This window comes from Physeter macrocephalus, chromosome 14, assembly GCF_002837175.3.
Source record: "Physeter macrocephalus isolate SW-GA chromosome 14, ASM283717v5, whole genome shotgun sequence".
NCBI lineage: Eukaryota > Metazoa > Chordata > Mammalia > Artiodactyla > Physeteridae > Physeter > Physeter macrocephalus.
The window spans coordinates 23,058,249-23,067,608 of NC_041227.1; positions in this window are offsets into that span (position 1 = coordinate 23,058,249).

The following is a 9,360-nucleotide window of genomic DNA, read 5'->3' on the forward strand; positions in this document are numbered from 1 at the left end:
CATGCGTGTGTGTGTGCACATGAGTACTAATGTGTAAGGGCTCTGATTGAGGGAATATGGGAGACAGCAGTGTCCAGAGCATCTCTGAGTATGGTAAGGTGAGGAGACGGTGTATCAGTATGCAGCGCACACCGAGTGTACACTGCATACGTCCCCTTAGCTATGGCACTGGGATAGCCTGATATCTTAATCCTTTAGGGTCAAGGCCTTGATCCTAAAAGCAAAGGAAAGGGTTATAATGTTCCAGTGATGGGGGATGGCTAACCACCTACTGGGATAGAGGTATAGTAAGAGATGAGAACAGAAGAAGAGGTGGAGGCGGCAGTCTTCTTGAAGACAGTGAACAATATTAGCTGCTGACCAACTAGGTGTAATGAGGTGCAGTACTGACAGCCTGCCCTGGGCTGTGCTGGTGACACCTGTGAGGGGAACCAGGGTGTCTGGGCAGCCAGCAAGCTGGCACTGCAGGGGAGGAGACGGGGTTCAGTTGATTGTAATAGTGGCTTCCATCAGTCCTGCCAGGCACCAATGGCTAGGGGTCTGGTGAAACTCATCCCTGAGAAGAAGGAAGTTGCTAGAAGCAAAGCAGTGTTGGGTATGCATCCAACATGGAGGAGCAACTCATATAGGCTAGTGGTGACAGAGGCAGATTTTCCTCTGACCAGTCTTTTGGAACAAAACATATACTTGGGAGGAAAGGGAAATTATAGCAGGAGAGAATCTTAACCTAAAATTGTCTGCAAAATTTTGTGCATATGTGCATTTTTCTGGGGAGAAGGTCCATAGCTTTCTCTGGATCTATAAGTGTGTCTCTGGCCCCTAAAAAACTCAGAACCACTCAGCTTCTAGGAGCTAAAATGGAAACCCCTTCTTGGTATATTATGTTCCTGCAACTTGACAGCCTAATCCTGAATCACAGGCACATGAGAGCAGAGGATATTGTCAATTTTTTTCTCTGCCCTGGAACACTCTCAAAGCCTATAACTCTTCTGGCTCATCAGCCAGTTTCTGATATGCCAAAACCTAGGAGAAGTAACACACAATTTTTGTTGTGGTTTAGTTTCTCAGCCAAACTAGCTGTACCAAATACTGAGGGTCAGGGCCAGAAAAGAAATATCTCTCATTCATAGTTACCTAGATTCCCCACACCAGATGTTCAGCAGCTGCATAAGGATGCCACTTCCTTACATATCTTTCATCCACCTGGGCAGCTGGTGATAGGCATCCACTACAAGTGCCTGGCCAGGCTGAGCTTAGGAGGCTCCACTGGGGCTACCGGCCCATTTCTTAATGTTCACCCAGGCTTATTAGTGCTGATAATTTCTGGGGTAGCGGGAGAGTGGCAATATGTTTTATCTACTTAGTTTTGTCCTAGAACAGCCAATCAAGCAACAAAAATTTTTTGAATGCTGTTGGAAGCCTTCCCTGACTGTCCCCTCCAGGGGAGTTAATTATTCTCTCCTCCCTAGACACACTGTATTGTAATGATTTGTTCATTTGCCTGTCTCTTCTAGATTGAAGACTCATTAAGGGCAGAGCCTGTGCCTTATTCATCTCCATGTTCATCCCCTCCCTACTACCCCTAGCCCCAGTGCCTAAGCTCAGCACAAAATAAGGCCTCAGTAAATGTTTCTCTCAACTGAATTAATTTACTATATGCTCAGTATAAATGAATATGGGAATTCCCTGGCTGTCCAGTGGTTAGGACTCCACGCTTGCATTGCAGCAGGTGTGGGTTCCATCCCTGGTTGGGGAACTAGGATCCCACAAGCCACCATGGTGCAGCCAAAAAAAAGATGAATAAAGAGTCCCTGCCTTTAGATGGCTTTCAGTCCTGCAGGGAAGACAAACAAATAACAACAAAAAAAAATGAGGAGAGAAGTGCTAGAGTTGAGGTACAAGTGAAATAAATGCCTTGGGTAGGCAGAAAAAAGAGAGTGTTTAAACTGCACAGGGTCTTGGATGATTTTGTGAGTTATTGTTGAACAAGGACCTCTCTAATTTCCTCAGCCTCCTTCCAATTTTGGGCTGCAGCTCCTGGAGTGCTCAAACATTCTGTGCTGCCCTTGCCAGTTCCTCCCTCTTTCACATGGTTCTATGCAGCATACAGCCTCTGCTGCCTTTCCCCTTTGGCAGTCTCCTTGAATTTCCTGCCCTAGAGAGTGGCTTCCTTTTTACAGCCATCAGGCCACCGGTAGCCAGATGTGCACAGCCAAAGCCAATTACTGAGATTTCTATCCTATTTTAATCAATTATTTGGCTAGAGTTTTTCTTAAGAAGCCAAATCTCATACTGGGAAGATCATTAGGTCCTGTACATCCAAACCAGGCTGGTGGCCTGGGGTTGTGGGAAATAGTCAGTGGCCTGAGTCAGGAGTACAGGGGCCAAGTTCTTGATCCTCTCCCAGGGGATAGTTCTAGGTATTTCATTACAATCTCCTAATAAAACAGGGAGACCATTTTCCTTCTCATTCCTATCTCCCAGGATGTAAGTTACAGGTAGGCTGCCTAATTTGTGGGGCTCTGTGCAAAATGAAAATGTGGGACCACGTGCTAAAAAATTAAGAATTTCAAGGAGAGCATTAAAGTAAGCAAGCATGAGGCCTTCTAAGTGTGAGGCCCTGTGCAACTGACCAGTGCACACCCATGAAGTCATTTCTGGTTACAAGACTGAGAAAGCTGACACTGATGGTATGACATGGTGGCTGTAAAGAAGTTTGTGAGAAAATAAAGAAGCTTGTGGATTGGGGGAAACATTAAATTACACTCAGTAGTTTTCAGCAGTAAGTTATATAGTGATGAGACTGCTTCTAGACATCCCCTGCAGCTGTCTTAGTAGTGCTCCAGGTATCAGACATCTCAGTGGAGCAGACACCAAAGAATGGACCGGGGTTCTAGACCCAGCCCTGCCAGGAATTCACTGTGGGACTTCTGGCAAGTTACCTTCTCTCTGTGGGCATCTTTTTCTTCACTTGTACAAAAAAGGATTTGGATTAGATGTTTAAGGTCTCTTCTAACTCTGACTGTAAGCAGCTTTTGGCAGGAAAGAGCTCTCTGGAAGAGGCCCCTTTTGTCTTGTCACTTTAGCAAAGCTATAATGTAACTAACCTTAAGCCAGACACCCCCATGCTCTACTCACCTCCAGCCCAAGCACACCTTTCAAATCTTTTGATCACACAATACCTTGCCTAATCTGTTGGTTCTTTCTGTAGATCAAAGAAGTAGAAATGAAGAATAAGTAATTAACAGATGACCAAATCTCTTCTTTAGCTTCCCCTTCAGTAATCTCACAAATTGTGTGAACAATATATCATCTAAAGAAAGATCACAAGTAGTTGACAAGCCTTCACAGAGTGGGAGATGGTGATGAGTCTGATTCCCTACCTCAATGATTAACTGAGATTACTTCCCCTTTTCCCTTTAAAAATTTCCATGGCTGAGCAGAATCTTCAGAGTTGATTCCACCTTCTCCCCAGAATGCTGGCTTTCTGATTAAAAGCAACATTTTCTGTTTCTACCAACACTTGCCTCTTGAGTATTAATTTTTGAGCAGCAAGCAGCTGGACTTGAGTTCAGTAACATGACTTGCGGTGATTCCAAATGAGCAGCATCCCCTTCAGAGAGGCTGTAACACATTCTGTTGAATGTTCCTTTTGATGGTAAGAATTTGCCCTCTGAGAATAAATCTGATTTCTGGAAATAGACAATGATTTACAGCCAAATCTGGTAAGGATATTAATATATGGCCTAAGTCATGAGATTTTATAATTTAAAAATGATTTTAATTTTAAGCTGACACAACCAGAACTGAGATAGCCTGTTGAGTGTTTTTCCTCAAAGCTGTAACACTGAGAGGCCAAAAATTCATTCTAATGCTGCAAGTTGCTTTAAATATCTTTAGAATTCTAGACATTCTAAAGGCAATTTAAAAGTCATACAAGGACTTCCCTGGTGGCGCGGTGGTTCAGAATCCGCCTGCCAATGCAGGGGACATGGGTTTGAGCCCTGGTCCAGGAAGATCCCACATGCTGTGGAGCAACTAAGCCTGTGTGCCACAACTACTGAGCCCACGTGCCACAACTACGGAAGCCTGCGCGCCTAGAGCCCGTGCTCTGCAACAAGAGAAGCCACTGCAATGAGAAGCCCGCACACTGCACCAAAGAGTAGCCCCCCACTCACTGCAACTAGAGAAAGCCCACATGCAGCAATGAAGACCCAGCCCAGCCAAAAATAAATAAATTAAATAAATAAATTTTTTAAAAAAGAAATACATTTAAAAAAAATAAAAGTCATACAAGAAAAAGCACCATATAACTTAATAATCACAACTTTTATCTTGGGATGGAAACCTGTTTCAATTGAGCACCAGATATGCACCCAAAAAGTAATCAAGAGCCTTAAAGAAGCCTCCTTTTAAATTAGTCTTCTTTTTTTAAAAACATATTTAGAGAGGAGAATGTAAAATATTAAACTCACTAGATTTTAGAATTAATGAGAAGAGGGGAATTCCCTGGTGGTCCAGTGCTTAGGACTCTGTGCTGTCACTGCTGAGGGTGCAGGTTCTATCCCTGCTGGGGGAATTAAGATCCCACAAACTGTGAGCCATGGCCAAAAAAGAAAAAACTAAAAGAATTAATGACAAGAGAATAAAACAGGCAGAAAAGGAAAGTAGAGAGGAGAAAGATAAGTAGGGAGGAAAAGACAAAGAAATAGAATTATGAGGACTGGAGCTGGGGGTAAGGGAAACTCCAACTTTATCTGTAACTGTTTGTTTTGTGGGGTTTTTTTTGGCCACACCTGAGGTGGCTTACAGGATCTCAGTTCTCTGACCAGGGATGGAACCCGTGCCCACCGCAGTAGAAGCACAGAATCCTAACCACTGGACCGCCAGGGAATTCTCTCTGTAATTTGTTTTAAATAAAAAAGACTTGAAGCAAATATGGTAATAAATATGGATGATTCTGGGTGGAGGTTACATGAAATTTTCCATATTTAAAAACATTCTCACAATATAATAATGGGGAAAAAAAAGAAAAGGTAAATTGTACTGTGGTCTGGTCTCTGTACCTGGTAGATCATGGCCCTTTGAGATGTTGATTAGGGTTCAGAGCTCTTAGGTCTTTAGACTTTCTAAGAGTGAGGCAATTATTTATAGCCAAGCCAAGATGTTGGTTCCATTTCTCTCTGAATGGGATGTTTCCCTTTAACCAGAATAAAGCATGGCTCATCCAACTCACAAGACCAGGGTTGTGACTTAGTGTTGCTCATCCCTAAGTGGACTCCAGCTTGCCTAGGTCAGGAGAGGAGAGAAGGATGGAAAAGGTAGCACCATCAGCATCAAGCAGAATCAGCCGTTGTCAGACATGGGTTTATGCTTGACCTCCAGCTTTTCTCTCTACAACCATGGGTGGGAAATAGGGAGCAAGTTAGGGGCAGAGTTGTGGACTTGTACTTTCTAGTTTGCAAGTGAGAGCTTCAGTCACCTTGTTTACCTTTTATTTTTGTTCATTTTTGGCCATGCCACATGGCTTGTGGGATTTTTAGTTCCCCGACCAGGGATTGAACCCACACCCTTGGCAGTCAGAGTGCAGAGTTCTAACAACTGGATCACCAGGGAATTCCCCATTCACCTTGTTTAGAATGCCATGGCCATTCATCATCTCCTTCTCCAAATCCTACACTTCCCTTCAAAAGCCTGTTTAAGTCTTGCCTCTTCCAGGCCCATTGTTCTGGCCTATTTCTGGACTCTTGTCTTCTGCCAGACAGGATGGGGCCCTCTACTTGGGGACTGCCTGGACTGTCATCTCTTAAGATTTCTATGGAAAGCCAGTCCCGCCCTTTGTTGCTCCAGATCCCTCTACCTGTTGATCCAGGCCACAGGGTCCAAGATCAACAGTGTCTGCAGTTAATGTTTTTCTTCAGACAACCTCTGTTGGCTAGTCTGAGTTCTTTAGGAAGACAGAGTGGGATAACTCACAAAATAGAATTTAAGCCACATTCTGCCTCAAAATATCTTCCCTTAACTAGCCAGATTCCATAGCATGTCTTATGGGCTATAAGGATCAAGTGCAAATGCTCTCAGTCATGGTTAAGTTGGTAGCAATTAGTGTTACTGGATTAGTTTTCTATTTTCCTACCTAAGGGCAGACCTCTGAGGAGAGGAAAAGAAGGAGAAGTAAAGAAAGAAAGGTCCAGAGAGCTTTGGGGCACTGTGTTAGGAGGGCAGATTCTGCTGAGGGTGGGCATGAGACCCCAAAAGAGAGAAAGAAACTGATGAAAAGGACCTGGAGAAGCCCCGGTCATAAATCTGGCTCGCTTCTCAAGATTGGGTCTGAAGAAAGGCACTTCAGGGACTGAGCTCAACATTCTGAGGGATCCTTTATTCAGCCTCATCTATAATATGTGGGGAAAACAGTAGAAAGACAAGGCCAACTGAGCATGGGAATTCACTAACTTCTGAAGTTGTTTTTTCTTGCTCTCTGTCTTTGGTTAACCGAGTTACCAAACTAAGGTAGCTTTGCATAGCAGTTCAGCCCGGATTCTGAACCTCTGGGACTGTTGCTTGGACAACGGTAAATGTCTCTTAATTGATATCCTGTCTCCACTCTTGTTCTGTTCCAAAATAGTAGAGTGATTTTTTTTGCGGGGGGAGGGGGAATTAACATCACATATCACCCCCTGATTAAAAACTTTAATAGCTTCCCGTCGTTCTTGAAATAAGATCACGATTTCTTGTAAGGCCCTGTTGTTACTCTCTCTGACCTCATCTGGTAGACTCTCCCTCTCAATCACTAGATTCTAGACATATTGTACTCTTTTCTGTTCCTAAAATATGCTCTTTTCTACCTTGCCCCTAATGTTCATTCCCTGGCCTTGAACTTGATTCTTTTAGTTCTTCCCATGGCTGGATCATTGGCAACCTCTGGATCTTTGTACAAATATTACCTCCTCCATAAAAACGTCCTCCCCCAGTATTTATCTATCCCATCATCCTATTTCTTTCATAGCTCTTATCACAATTAACAATTATATGTGTTTATCTTTGTATTGGCTTTCCTTCTCTTGTAGAATTTAAACTTCCTGAGGGCAGGGACCTTGCTATCATATTCATGTTACTACTCCCACTACCCAGAGGTACCTGGCACAAAGCAAGGCACTCAATAAATATTTGGTGAATGAATGAATGAATGAATAGAAAAGAAAACCAGCAACAGAAAATCCTCAGATTTGTTGGTCCCTTTGGAACAGCAGGACAGGTGACAAGTCAGATTTGATGGTGACTTAATGTCTTTTCCTTGGCCTTTGTTCTGTCATACTGGGGCTTGGACAACCCTTAAATTTCATTAGCATCCCTTATCTGAGTGCTAGGATATGCTCAGGACTCTGGCTTTTCTTAGTATCTTTTATCTTGTATTTGATCGAGAAAGGTAAAAGATATAACCTAATTTGTGGATAAAAGGGACTGGTAAGGGGGCCTGAGATGGGGATATAAGAACCATAGGGCTTTAGAACTGGAAGAGAACTTATGAATCATCTTGTCCAGGAAACTTAAACCTGGCTATGCAGGTTTAAGTCATCAGGGGAACATTTTGCCCTTATGCTAACAGTACTTTGTTAAGATATCATTTACATACAGTAAAATGCACCAATTTTAAGTATCCAGCTTGATGAATTTTAACTTTACAAACCTGTGTAACCACCACTCAGCTCAAGGTATAGAACATTTCTTCCACTCCTGAAAGTTCCCTTGTGCCTCTTTCCAGGCAATACCCATTTTTACCTGTCAGAGGTGACGTCTATTCTGACTCCTACCACCGTAGGTCAATTTTGCTGGTTTCTGTACTCATAGAAATGGACTCATACTGAATGAAATCCTTTGCATGTGACTTCTTTTGCTCAACATGATGTTTTTGAGGTTTTATCCATTTTGTTGCATGCATAAGTAGTTTGTTCTTTTTTTAATAGCTGATTAGTATTCCACTGTAAACATACCACATTTGTTCATCCCTTTTCTTCCGGAGTTTTACCAAATATAAACCTCAAAGCCTGCCCTAGGCCCACTGAATCTGAATTTCCAGGAACGAAGACTGGGAGACATACTTTCAATAAGCTTCCAGGCAATTGTGATATACAGCCATGTGTGAGAAACACTGATTTTGTCCATTCACTCTGGTTCTACAGATAAGGAAACTGAGGCTCCAAGGAGGAAAGGGGTTTCCCAAGGAGACACTTGAATCAATGAGTCAAGACTAGAATCTCTTCCACTGTGCTACTCTTTTCATTGTAAGACAACTCAAACTGCTAATTACTGACAAGGGCAGAGACATGAATCATAATAGCTTCTATTTATTGAGTACCTGCTATATGCCAGGCTCTGCTCTAGGCACATTATGTACATTTAATCCTTTTAACAATCTATATATCACAGCTGAGGAAACTGAAACCCAGAGCAGCCCAAGGGACAGAGGTAGTAAGTGACAGAGAGAGCAGTCAATCCCAAGTCTTCCGGACTCCAGAGCCACACAAGAAGGTTGGTACCTTTGCCTGAAGTAGAAAAAGGAGGAAAATTACAAACTTCTTGGTTTGGTGGTCTGCCATCCTGGTCCAGTCCAGCTTGCTACAGTAGAAATAAAAACAAAACAGTATTTACCCCATTTCTCAAACCCTGGTTTTAGAATTCCTTCAGTTCTATACACTCAGTGTCTATCAGTGAGAGTTGTTGACTGTCAGATTGACTAAAAATGTGCCAGCTAAAGGAAGGGTGATGTGTTTGCTTAATCACTAGCTCTTCCTCCTCTACTGTCCCTCGGGGTGGGGATCGCAAATGCTGCCAGTGGGTCTGTCAGGGATGTTGTTCACATCTGGAAAGCAAGTTTCCCAAAGTGGAGAAGGCCTTGACTCTTTCATCAGAGAGTAAACCGACCCTAGCAATCAGAGACTGGAATGAGTCAGAGATACATCTGCTAGTTGAGATGCTGAATCTGGAGTCCTGAGAGTCTGGCACGCTCTGTTTTTGATTATTTAATTAATTAATTAATTATTTATTTTTGGCTGTATTGGGTCTTCGTTGCTGCCCATGGGCTTTCTCTAGTTGTGGCGAGCAGGGGTTACTCTTCGTTGTGGTGCATGGGCTTCTTATTGTGGAGGCTTCTCTTTTTGCACAGCACAGCCTCTAGGCACATGGGCTCAATAGTTGTGGCTCGTGGGCTCTAGAGCACAGGCTCAGTAGTTGTGGCACACAGGCTTAGTTGTTCCACAGCATGTGGGATCTTCCCAGACCACGGATCGAACCTGTGTCCCCTGCACTGGCAGACTGATTCTTTTCTTTCTTTCTTTCTTTTTTTTTTTTTTTTTTTTTTTG